The sequence below is a fragment of the Carassius gibelio genome, chromosome B6, assembly GCF_023724105.1.
Source record: "Carassius gibelio isolate Cgi1373 ecotype wild population from Czech Republic chromosome B6, carGib1.2-hapl.c, whole genome shotgun sequence".
NCBI lineage: Eukaryota > Metazoa > Chordata > Actinopteri > Cypriniformes > Cyprinidae > Carassius > Carassius gibelio.
Window position 1 is genome coordinate 2712536 of NC_068401.1, and position 9825 is coordinate 2722360.

General features: G+C 37.7%; 1 protein-coding gene across 3 annotated transcripts in view; it reads right to left on the bottom strand.

Annotated features, from left to right (window-relative positions):
* LOC127959024 (synaptotagmin-2) overlaps positions 1-5471 on the bottom strand; it is a 40442-nt gene extending 34971 nt beyond the window's left edge. Inside the window, exons 1-2 of one of the 3 annotated variants that reach the window (XM_052558027.1) lie at positions 5243-5471; positions 3866-3980 (exon numbers count right to left, since the gene is read on the bottom strand). The gene's annotated coding sequence lies outside the window, so the exon portion shown is untranslated. Of the gene's footprint in view, positions 1-3865; positions 4318-5242 lie in introns of those variants that run through there. The other 2 variants (XM_052558028.1, XM_052558029.1) reach the window with 2 other exon arrangements.
* Positions 5472-9825: the final 4354 nt, after the last annotated feature.

Consider the following 9825-nt stretch of genomic DNA (forward strand, 5'->3'; position numbering starts at 1 on the left):
CAGTATACTCAAATAAGCATGAAGCCAAATGCCACCAGTGCCAAGAGTTATTTCCATCATAATAGATTTTACTTTTGACTACATAAAACACAATCGCAGAAAGGTCAATGCCTATCTATCAGTTTGCCTGTCAAATATCATAATATCATTAAGAAGAGACAACTTTTAGCCAATAAAAGTCCAGAAAACAGATATCTTACATATCTTACATAAGTCCCGCCTTTAAAATGTAACTGACCAATCATGTCGTCCACTGTACTCTTTTCAAATGAAAGTCAAGTGAAAGTTCTGTCTTTAAATAGCTTTACATTGAATTTGAAAGATTTTATCAAATAAAGTGTTAAAAGGTTGTGTATTTTAATATTTTTTAAATATACATTTTATTGTTTATTTTTATAAAAGTTAATTTTTGCATACACTTCGTTAAACACTTTCAAATAAGGCTTTTCTCTTTTCCTTTCTGATTCAGTCTATTTTACTGTGTAATTTAACAATTTCTGTTAAGACAAATGTTCTCAATGTAAAAATAATATACACATTTTCCTGAAAATCACACTGTTCACAATTCATTTCGTTTCAATAACTCTTATCTGTGCGAGCAATGGTAACCAAAGAGGGCGGAGCTTAGCAAAGGGTCAATATCATAGAACTGTTATATTGCTTTCTTGTTCTCTAACCCTCCCACACACACACCTTCCTCATCTGATTTAGTCAGCATGCTGTAACATCTCACAGCCTGAGGGCACTGAATCTACCAGCCCAGCACCTTGGCTGTCCTTACTAAATATGATGTTATGGAGCTGTCACGAACACGTCAAACTCGGTTGCTGCTCTATCATCAGTTCTGAGTCATCAGATGGACAGGTGAAGATCGCTGCTTAAATGCGACCTTTTGTGTGTGGAGTTCAGTTGTGGCATTTATATTGTGAACGAATCAGTATTGTGAATCTTGTGAACGAATCACTGCTGTTCACTTTCATGCAGTGAAACATTATTAAAGATTTAATTATTCAATTTTTTTTAAATGTGTGAAAATTATTATTGAAGTGCATGCTTAAAAAATGCTTAACATTGCTAAAACACTTCTCTTAGTAGATCTGCAACATGTACATTTTTAAAAAGAACAGTACAACATTTTCAGTCATGATGGAATGATTCTTTGTTTTAGAATGAATTTTTAAGCATATGATTTATAATAGATAGAAAGTGTCACTGAATGAATCTTAAAAGAGTCGACTCACTGGTTGTATTCTGGCTTTCACTAAACACTGCAGTGACAATCACATCCATTAGTATATCAAATAAACCCAAACCACAGAGCTTCCCTTTTGTTATTGTGAATGAACCGATGTAGTGGACAAAACAGCTGCTGTGACTGAGCTCTAGAATTGTGAAACAAGGAATTGTATTTCTGCATTGTCCACTTTAAGCACTCAGAGTTTATGAAGCCATTACATGAGGAGTGATTGATGTGACAATGAAGATGCTGTTAAAGCAAAGCTGTGTCGGCAAAAAAAAAAAGAGAAGGTAGGTAAAAAAAGAGAGTGAGAACATGATACTACCACACCTTTACTACGCAGCTTGAAATGCAGCTATACGAAAACCGGAAGTGATTAAAAAAAAGAAAAACGTGTTTACAAAGGCTTTCAAAGCTTGGTCAAATACGACTAATTTAAATAGCTTGCTCATGGTTCCTTCAGTGCAACATCACTGATGACAGATCAGTTGTTTCATTAATATTGAACCTGGCAAATGTCCAGTCTGAAAATCACTGCCTTATGGCAAACATTTTTTTATTACGTGGCCCTTTTGATTGTACACTATGAAGTGTTTCACCAATTTAAAAATCGGGTCTCAGTATCTAGAGAACAGGGAATAAAATAAAATGAGATGAAATAAAAACACTTGGATGGGCAATTAAAAATAATAAAATTTAATTAAATACAACAAAGATAATGATTATCACCTATTTTACACAATATTTACTCAAAATGCACCAAAGTAAAACCACCAAAAATCTAAATTATTCATTGCTTGAGGATGCTATCTTTCTATTTTGAAACTGACACAAGGGGAAACCACAACAGGCGATGCCCATAATCTCAAACAAATAATCTGACTGACACTCAATATATCAGCCTGCCACTATATTTATTCTCAGAAGTGTATGCTACATAACTGTACTGTTTATATCTTGACTATGTGACTCGCTGACAATAATGACATCCTATTGTGGCTTTTATGAAAGTAATGAAATCAGCTTGTTAAGAAAGAAAAGAATACATTTAAAGCATGCCCACAGTGTTGATTAGAAGAACCACAGGAAAACCCTTATGTTTTATGTGAACGCATCCCAATTTCAGCAAGACACGATTACAGCAGGCAAAGACCATTCAATTTCATGAACCATCAAGCAGATATCCACTTCTAAAAACGTATGGCACTCTGGAGAGCGAGAGATATAGATCGAAAAATAAGAGGTTTGGGTATGTCACCGCTACTCCAAATAAGAAAAAACTGTAAATACTAGAACATAAACCAGATGCAACGTCCCCAAGCTCATGATGAGCGAGATGTCTTTTATAATAACAGTGCATTAGGAGTCTGTTAAGTTATGAGTCCTGAATCTGATATTGCGTCATTATTACCCAAGTCCTATTCATTACTGTAAAACAAAAAAAAGGGACAATGTTCTTCTTCAAACATTACTGGCCCATGTACGGCAGCAAGGGAGCATGATTTATTACAGGAAGGGGAAACGGTTTCACTCCACTGAACAGCCTCCACACATAAGTGTGTGTGTGTGTGTGTTTGTGTGAATGTGTCCAATGCGGCGATGCCTCCTCTGTCTCACCTCTGCTTTGAGTAAAGCGAGGTCTACTCTGAATCTAAACGAGTGCTGTTTTTATGTGGTGCTCCCAAGGACTGACCCGAAGCACTTAACCGAAGCGTTGCGGCCCGGGGCACCTCCCAGTCATCTATCTGTCTCCATTTGTCTTTCTCCAGCGCTATTCACCGGTCACCACTGCAATCAATGAGATTACCTCTTAAATTGCCTTTTGCTGTTATCGGCTCTGCTGGGATGCCTTTGAAAAGTGCATGTACAAGCAAGAATAAATACAACACACAACGCTAGACTTCTGCAACTGACCTCAGCGCAGTTCGTTTCACGCGTTAAATGAGAAAAACAAGACAGTGCAGTTCACTTCCCCTAAACATCAAGGTAATCAGGTTTATAACATCCTTTGCCAGCAGACAGGACGAGTAAATCTGCGCCTGTTGTCGGCGGAACAGCTTGATCAGCAAAAACATGGCACGATCAGCAGCCAAACGGCCAGTAACGAGCTCTATGCTGAACGCCAACCCCAAACAGTCTGCAGAAAATCAACTCGAACAATTCTAGAGAACATGGTAGTGTTTCAATGCACATTAACCATTCAAAAAAACTTGCCATAACAACATTAAAAAGTGCACAAACAGCTGCAGTTGTGTTTCATGATCATGCACACTCGATCTACAGAGCCAGCAGTGATGTGTCAGACCGCATCTCTGAGTTATCAAGAGAAGCAATTTGTGCGTACAAATTATGAGACTCTCAAGTTCTATTCTACGCACATCGGCCACTATTATGTAATGTGATACTGCAGCACTAGGATGCTACGTACTCGCACTCTCCTGCGCTGAGAAAGTTCCACTCACTGACAAAGATCTCCCTCTCTCTCCTCTCTGCCGTACGCCGCCTCTCCCTGATTTTTGTGTTATAATGACTGAAAGACTATATTTAGATTCCTGTCTAAGCATTAAAATGTTACACTGCATTGTATAAAAGGCATGCTTTATCATAAAAGGGGGATACTGTACTTACCTCTGTACCGCGTGTGTGTATCCTCACTGGAGATGTACTGCACCAAGAGGAGGGTGGTGATGCAGAGGGGGGTTGAGGAAAGAAACTTCGCAGAGCGCGCAGGGCACTTGGAGAGCTTGGGTTGGGTGGGGGGGAGAAAAGTGACAACAATCAGGACATTTGGTTTATCCTCTTCTGGTTGTGTTGGAAATATCAGACCTGTGCAAACACACACACACACACACACACCCCTGATGTCTTCCTCTACGCACCCCCACGCTCACACACACATGCACACACACACAATAGCTCGGACAGATGCAAAGATGCTCTCATGCACATCACACACACATCTCTAGTCTCACACCCTGCAATCGTTGCTCAGCACCACAGCCCCTGGTGTTTCACTGCTGTATTTCCCGGCACTGAGCTGTCATTGGTTCAATCACGGCTCAATAAAAACTCCTCCCATTTCCAATTGGGTGAGGAGGGTTTTTTTTTCACTGCACACTCTGAAACCCATCCCACCCCTCCTGCTTTTAAAAACCTACACTAGCTACATGCAAGGAGAATGCTGAGCTGTGAAAATCTTGCAGGTTGGAGTGAGAGGAGAAGAGGGGAGGCGAACGCGAGAAGGCGGGGCCAGGGACAGAGAGAGACGCAGTAACCAATCAATGAGCTGCAGAGAGTAGCGCGAAAGATGCGGATGGCTTCAGAGGATGATGCGTTCTCTCGCTGCTGCGCTGATGAATCTTCAGCGTAACAACAAAAGACATTACATGTTAAACGGTACTGAATGTTAATGAATAAAGTGAGTATGTACCCAGAAATGATGTCAATAAATCTTTGTCGACTGTACTGTCCTCGCGGGCTTTAAACAATATAATCATCAAGGCGATCAATGTGGAAAGATTCAGAGAGAATGACTCTTATGAGCCGATTCTTTTTAGTGAATTGAAAACGCGACCAAAAAATATGCTTCAAAAGATTATTAGCCGGTTCTTTTAATTAAATGATAAGTTAGTTCAATAAGACACATTTACAAGTTTTAATAATTATGAGGAATACTTAACTGAACTGAATCAGAGCTAAACATCTGACTTGGTTGATGAAGAGCAAGATTTACATTACTGACTGGCTGCTCACATTAAATTCTTCTATATATATATATATATATATATATATATATATATATATATATATATATATATATATATATATATATATATCAATCGGGATCACAGGTTATCAAATGAAAAAAACAAAATATGCAAACAGAAACGAAATATCATCTTATTAAATTCAAAATTATAGGTTTTGCGTCATTTAACATTACTGGATTACTTTTAGTAAAATAAAACACATTTATACATTAAAAAAAAACAATAGGCTACTTACAACTCCAAAAAGCACCATCTTCAGAAAGACCAGTCGTCAAAATAACCGTTGACATTTAAAAGACTGATTCCCGCTCTTGCTACAGTTTATGTGGTATGGTGAAGCCTGGTAAAACAACGTGACAGCGGTTTGATAACACCACACAACAAATAAAATTCACTCTTTTTCGCATGTCTAAAGGGATACCCCAAAATAAAAAAAATTGTCATTAAACACTTAGCCCCATGACATTCCAAACCCGTAAAAGCTTCGTTCTTCATCAGAACACGATTTAACAACGCTGAGACCAATGTTCACAGGCGTGTTTATTTTAGAGAATCGATTAGTTTTTAAAGAACCGATTCATAACTCAAAAGCAACTGTTCGTACGAATCGCTTTGCGGAATTTGTTTAGTTACAGATCCGTTCGAAACAACGTCTTCGAATCTTCGAAACGTTTAAATATGAATCCTTTGCTTCGAGTTTCGGAGCTGATCGAACTATCACGTGATGTACTCTCATGTGAACTCAAAGTTCGCTACTGTTACGTTACAGAAATGTTCTGAAAAGGTTTGATAGTAGGCTATAGGCGAGTAGTTGATTTCAAGTGAACCCTTGAACCAGTCAGTTATTAAATTAATTAAAGTTGAGTAAAAGTTTAAATAATATACTAAAGAATAAGGGCTACAAAGTGATAAAATAGCTACTACTTAAGTTAAATAGCCTATTTTGTGTATATTTGCGTTCTCATTGTATTTGAGACTTCAACCAGCAGATATCTTCAGCATAGCAACAAGACATGCTTCTCCCACCACAAATTTGATGTGCTTTTTAGCAAAAACAATTATTTTATTGTGACCTGTACGTATTTAACCAGAAAGACAGAGATGAAAGGCAATTTGGGAGCCTACAACTAAACACTGTAACATGTCATTCATACAACTAACTAATCAGTAGACAATACATAAAATATTAGGGTATACACCATTGACTTATGTTGCTTCACTGATCACTGTTCAATCTGTAAAATATTACTTTATGATATAATTCATAACCATTCACCAAGTAAGTAAATATTTAGATTTTTTAAAGCTGGCAAATCATCCAATCATAGAACTGAGAGTTTTAAAGATGGCAGCCTCCACTTTGCGTTTACTTCCGGTGGAGCCTGCGCAAACTGACCAGATGACACTGAAATGAATGGCATATTTTAAAGCTCCTTGTCTGCAGTAAATATAATGACTCATTGGCCCTGCCCTGACTCCAGCCTGCTGCGCTCCAGCAGCATGTAACTTAATGTGCTCTATGTAAATTATTAAAGACTGATGGGACTTGCTGTAGAACTCACTCTCCAGCAGAGCAATCCGTCCACACACTCCAAAACCTCATAATAATAGAAGCAGTTCACAGTCACCATATCTTACACTGTCAGACCGACTCGCAGCGTCACTGTCTAATGAACTGTGCTGTGTTTCCTCCCTAAAGTAGGAGACAAACTCATGTAGTTTCATTATATAATTCTACAAGGTGCTTGTTAGCTGTGCTGTATGATATTTAAAAAGATCAGCTGAATTATTTTAGTCCCCCACCCCCTTTAGTCTATCTCCATTTGCAGGCGGGTGCCTCAATACTAATTAAATGGGTTTGATGGAGTCCAATCCGTCAACATCTAAAATCAATGAAATAAAGTCAGGCCTTTGGCCCAAGGGGTAGAGCCGCTATGCCTGGATTCTTTCTACATGATTAAGAATTCCTTCAGCTTGGAAAAACAAACTCCAAACCTGAAGTTACACAGTATGTGTAAGCTTCTACCATTACAGGGATTTAATCAACTAGACAGAAACCAAACTAATGCTCTAGAAGATCTAAAGTGCATTCCATTTACTGCGTCATTTTTATTCCTTTTTATATCTGTGTTTTTGTCAGGTATACATAAACACATGGTGCTTTAGAAAACTGGCGATGTAATAACCTACATAGAATCCTGTAGAGTGTCAGCTGGGTTTTATGAATGTCAAACGGGTGTAGCTCTATGATTGGATTTATTATTATTGAGGCAGCAGTAGACTCTTCCGGGCCGTGGCAGATGTCCAAGTCATCCTGTTTCTGTGCCTGCAGAGCTCTCTTTTGGCAAAGTGGGATGCAGTTTTTCGCCAGCTAGCGCTATATATCTGACTGGAGAAAACTCAGGCTGCATGACGGAGCAAGAATTCCTTGGATGCATTAAGAAAATGTACAGTGCTTCTGGTGCTTAATTTAAAAGTACAAATACTGTGCGTGTCAGAGATAAGATGCATGCTATTACAGTTTAGTGTACTTAATTATGATGGTCTGATAAGTATAACAACTTTTATTGTACAAACTGTGGCTAAAGGTTAAGTACTAAAATTACTAACATAAAAACTAAAATAAATTAATTAGAGCTTAATAAAAATATTTAGAATTTGTATTTAAAAAAATAAAACGAATAAAATGAAAAAAAAAATCAAATTTAAAATAACAAATAAAATAAAACGAAATGAAAAATCTGAAATAAAATGTTAGCTAATAAAACATGTAAGTTGGACTACTATGACTGAAACTGAAGGCAATATAGAGTTAAATACATTACAAATGTTTAAAAAAAAGAAAATAAAGCAAAATGTATAATATAAATGCTAATTTAAAATATGAATAAATACTTTAGAAACAATGCTAAAAAACGAGTTTCTAATTTCAAAGGCTGCGCCCCCAGAGGTCGCATTTGTAGGCCCCATCGAGGATGTCTCGGTTTGGAAAAGTAACCAACGTAAAGTTGACTGTTATTTCTTGTGAGGCATAATTTATTGTCATTTCTTTCTTACTTTGGAATGTAATGGTGCCCAGTGAAATATGTAGCCAACAAATGCAACTTCCTGAGGGTGCAGCCTTCAAAATGAGACACAAATATAAACCACCCAAATCAATTTTACAACTGCCTAGAAGCTGCCTAGTTAGATTCCAGAGCGCTGTAGCAACCGCCCAGAGCACTTTATACAACTTTTCCTTTCCAGTTCTCAAGTTAGATGTTGACTAAGACTTTATCTCATTACAAAACACCATTGACAGGCTGTTTATGCAAACCATATTCTAGAAATACATGTCAGTCTGTTGTCAGCATGCGTTTTGTGCTCTCAAATTCAGCTGAGTGCTGTCTGTGCTTCTCTATATCATCAGTTCTTATTGCAGTAGACAGAACATCCATTGAGCATCATTTGTTTGTCCAGCTGCGATGCCACAATAGTGATGCCGCCCCGAATGACAAGCACCATAAACCTGATACAATACAGCCGGCTCCATCATTCATCTCTGTGAGGAATGCTGCGTATGTTATCAGATTACAGTTCATCACAGCTTTGGAAACTAGATGTGTATCCTGGTTTTCCATTTGCAAGATTGTGGATGTTAAAGATTGGACAATATATGATAACGTTATTGATAATTAAACAGAAAAGTCATCATTTCTTAATTAGATTGAGGAGTGGTGAATATTTACTCTGCAGCACAGATTATCAACCCAAACCCAGATCTGGAGAAATGTTGCATTTCTGTAAATCACTTGCTTAGCAATGGATCCTCTGCAGTGAATGGGTGCCGTCAGAATGAGCGTCTAAACAGCTGATAAACACATAACAATAATCCAGACACGCAGCTTTTGTCTTCACAGGATGTTAACTGATGGACTGGAGAGGTGTGGATTACTTGTGGATCATTGTGATGTTTTTATCAGCTGTTTGGACTCTCATTCTGACGGCACCCATTCACTGCAGAGGACTCATTGCTGAGCAAGTGATGCAATGCTTAATTTTTCTAAATCTACTCTGATGAAGAAACATCTACTACATGAACATCTACTTCTGATGCAGAAACTCATCTACATCTTGGATGGCCTGCAGGGAATACATTTTCGTTTTTGGATGAAGTATGTATATGTAAATCAAGTTCTTTATAGACAGATTTTTTTCTTCAGATTTTTATGCAGATTAATTCAGAATGATTTCAAATCATGCTATGTCCTATAGCAATCCAGCAGCATTCCTTGACCAGATTCAGCTCCCAGTCTCTGGGCTCAAATTGGCATTTCTTCAACTTTCTGCACTTCCATGTAGTATATAACCTTCTCAACAGACTGTGCACCGTGACCTCAAACATAGCAGACTCATATGACACAGGCAGCTGTGAAAATCCACAGATGAAATCAGCTTCAGATTCAATCAAACTTCTGAGTATCTTATGAAAAGAAAGATCTAATAAGTTCAGTCCACACTGAATAAGTCAAGTGGTTGTGTGGGTTTAGAGGTAAAGCAAACGCTGTGATGGATTCTGGTGGCGTTTTGAATCTACAGTCTTTATGTTATTCACTGTTATTGAGTGACTGGGTCATGTTAAAGGTTGTTTAACAAAATTAAATAAAAGCTTTGAGTTGAGGACGCATTAAACTGGTCAAAAGTTACAGTAAAGACTTTTAAGGTGTTACAGAAGATTCCATTTCAAATAAATGCTGTTCTTTTGAAAGAATGCTGAATGAAACACTTCACAGTTTCTATAAAATATAAATATCATGTGACACCGAATACTGGAGTAAT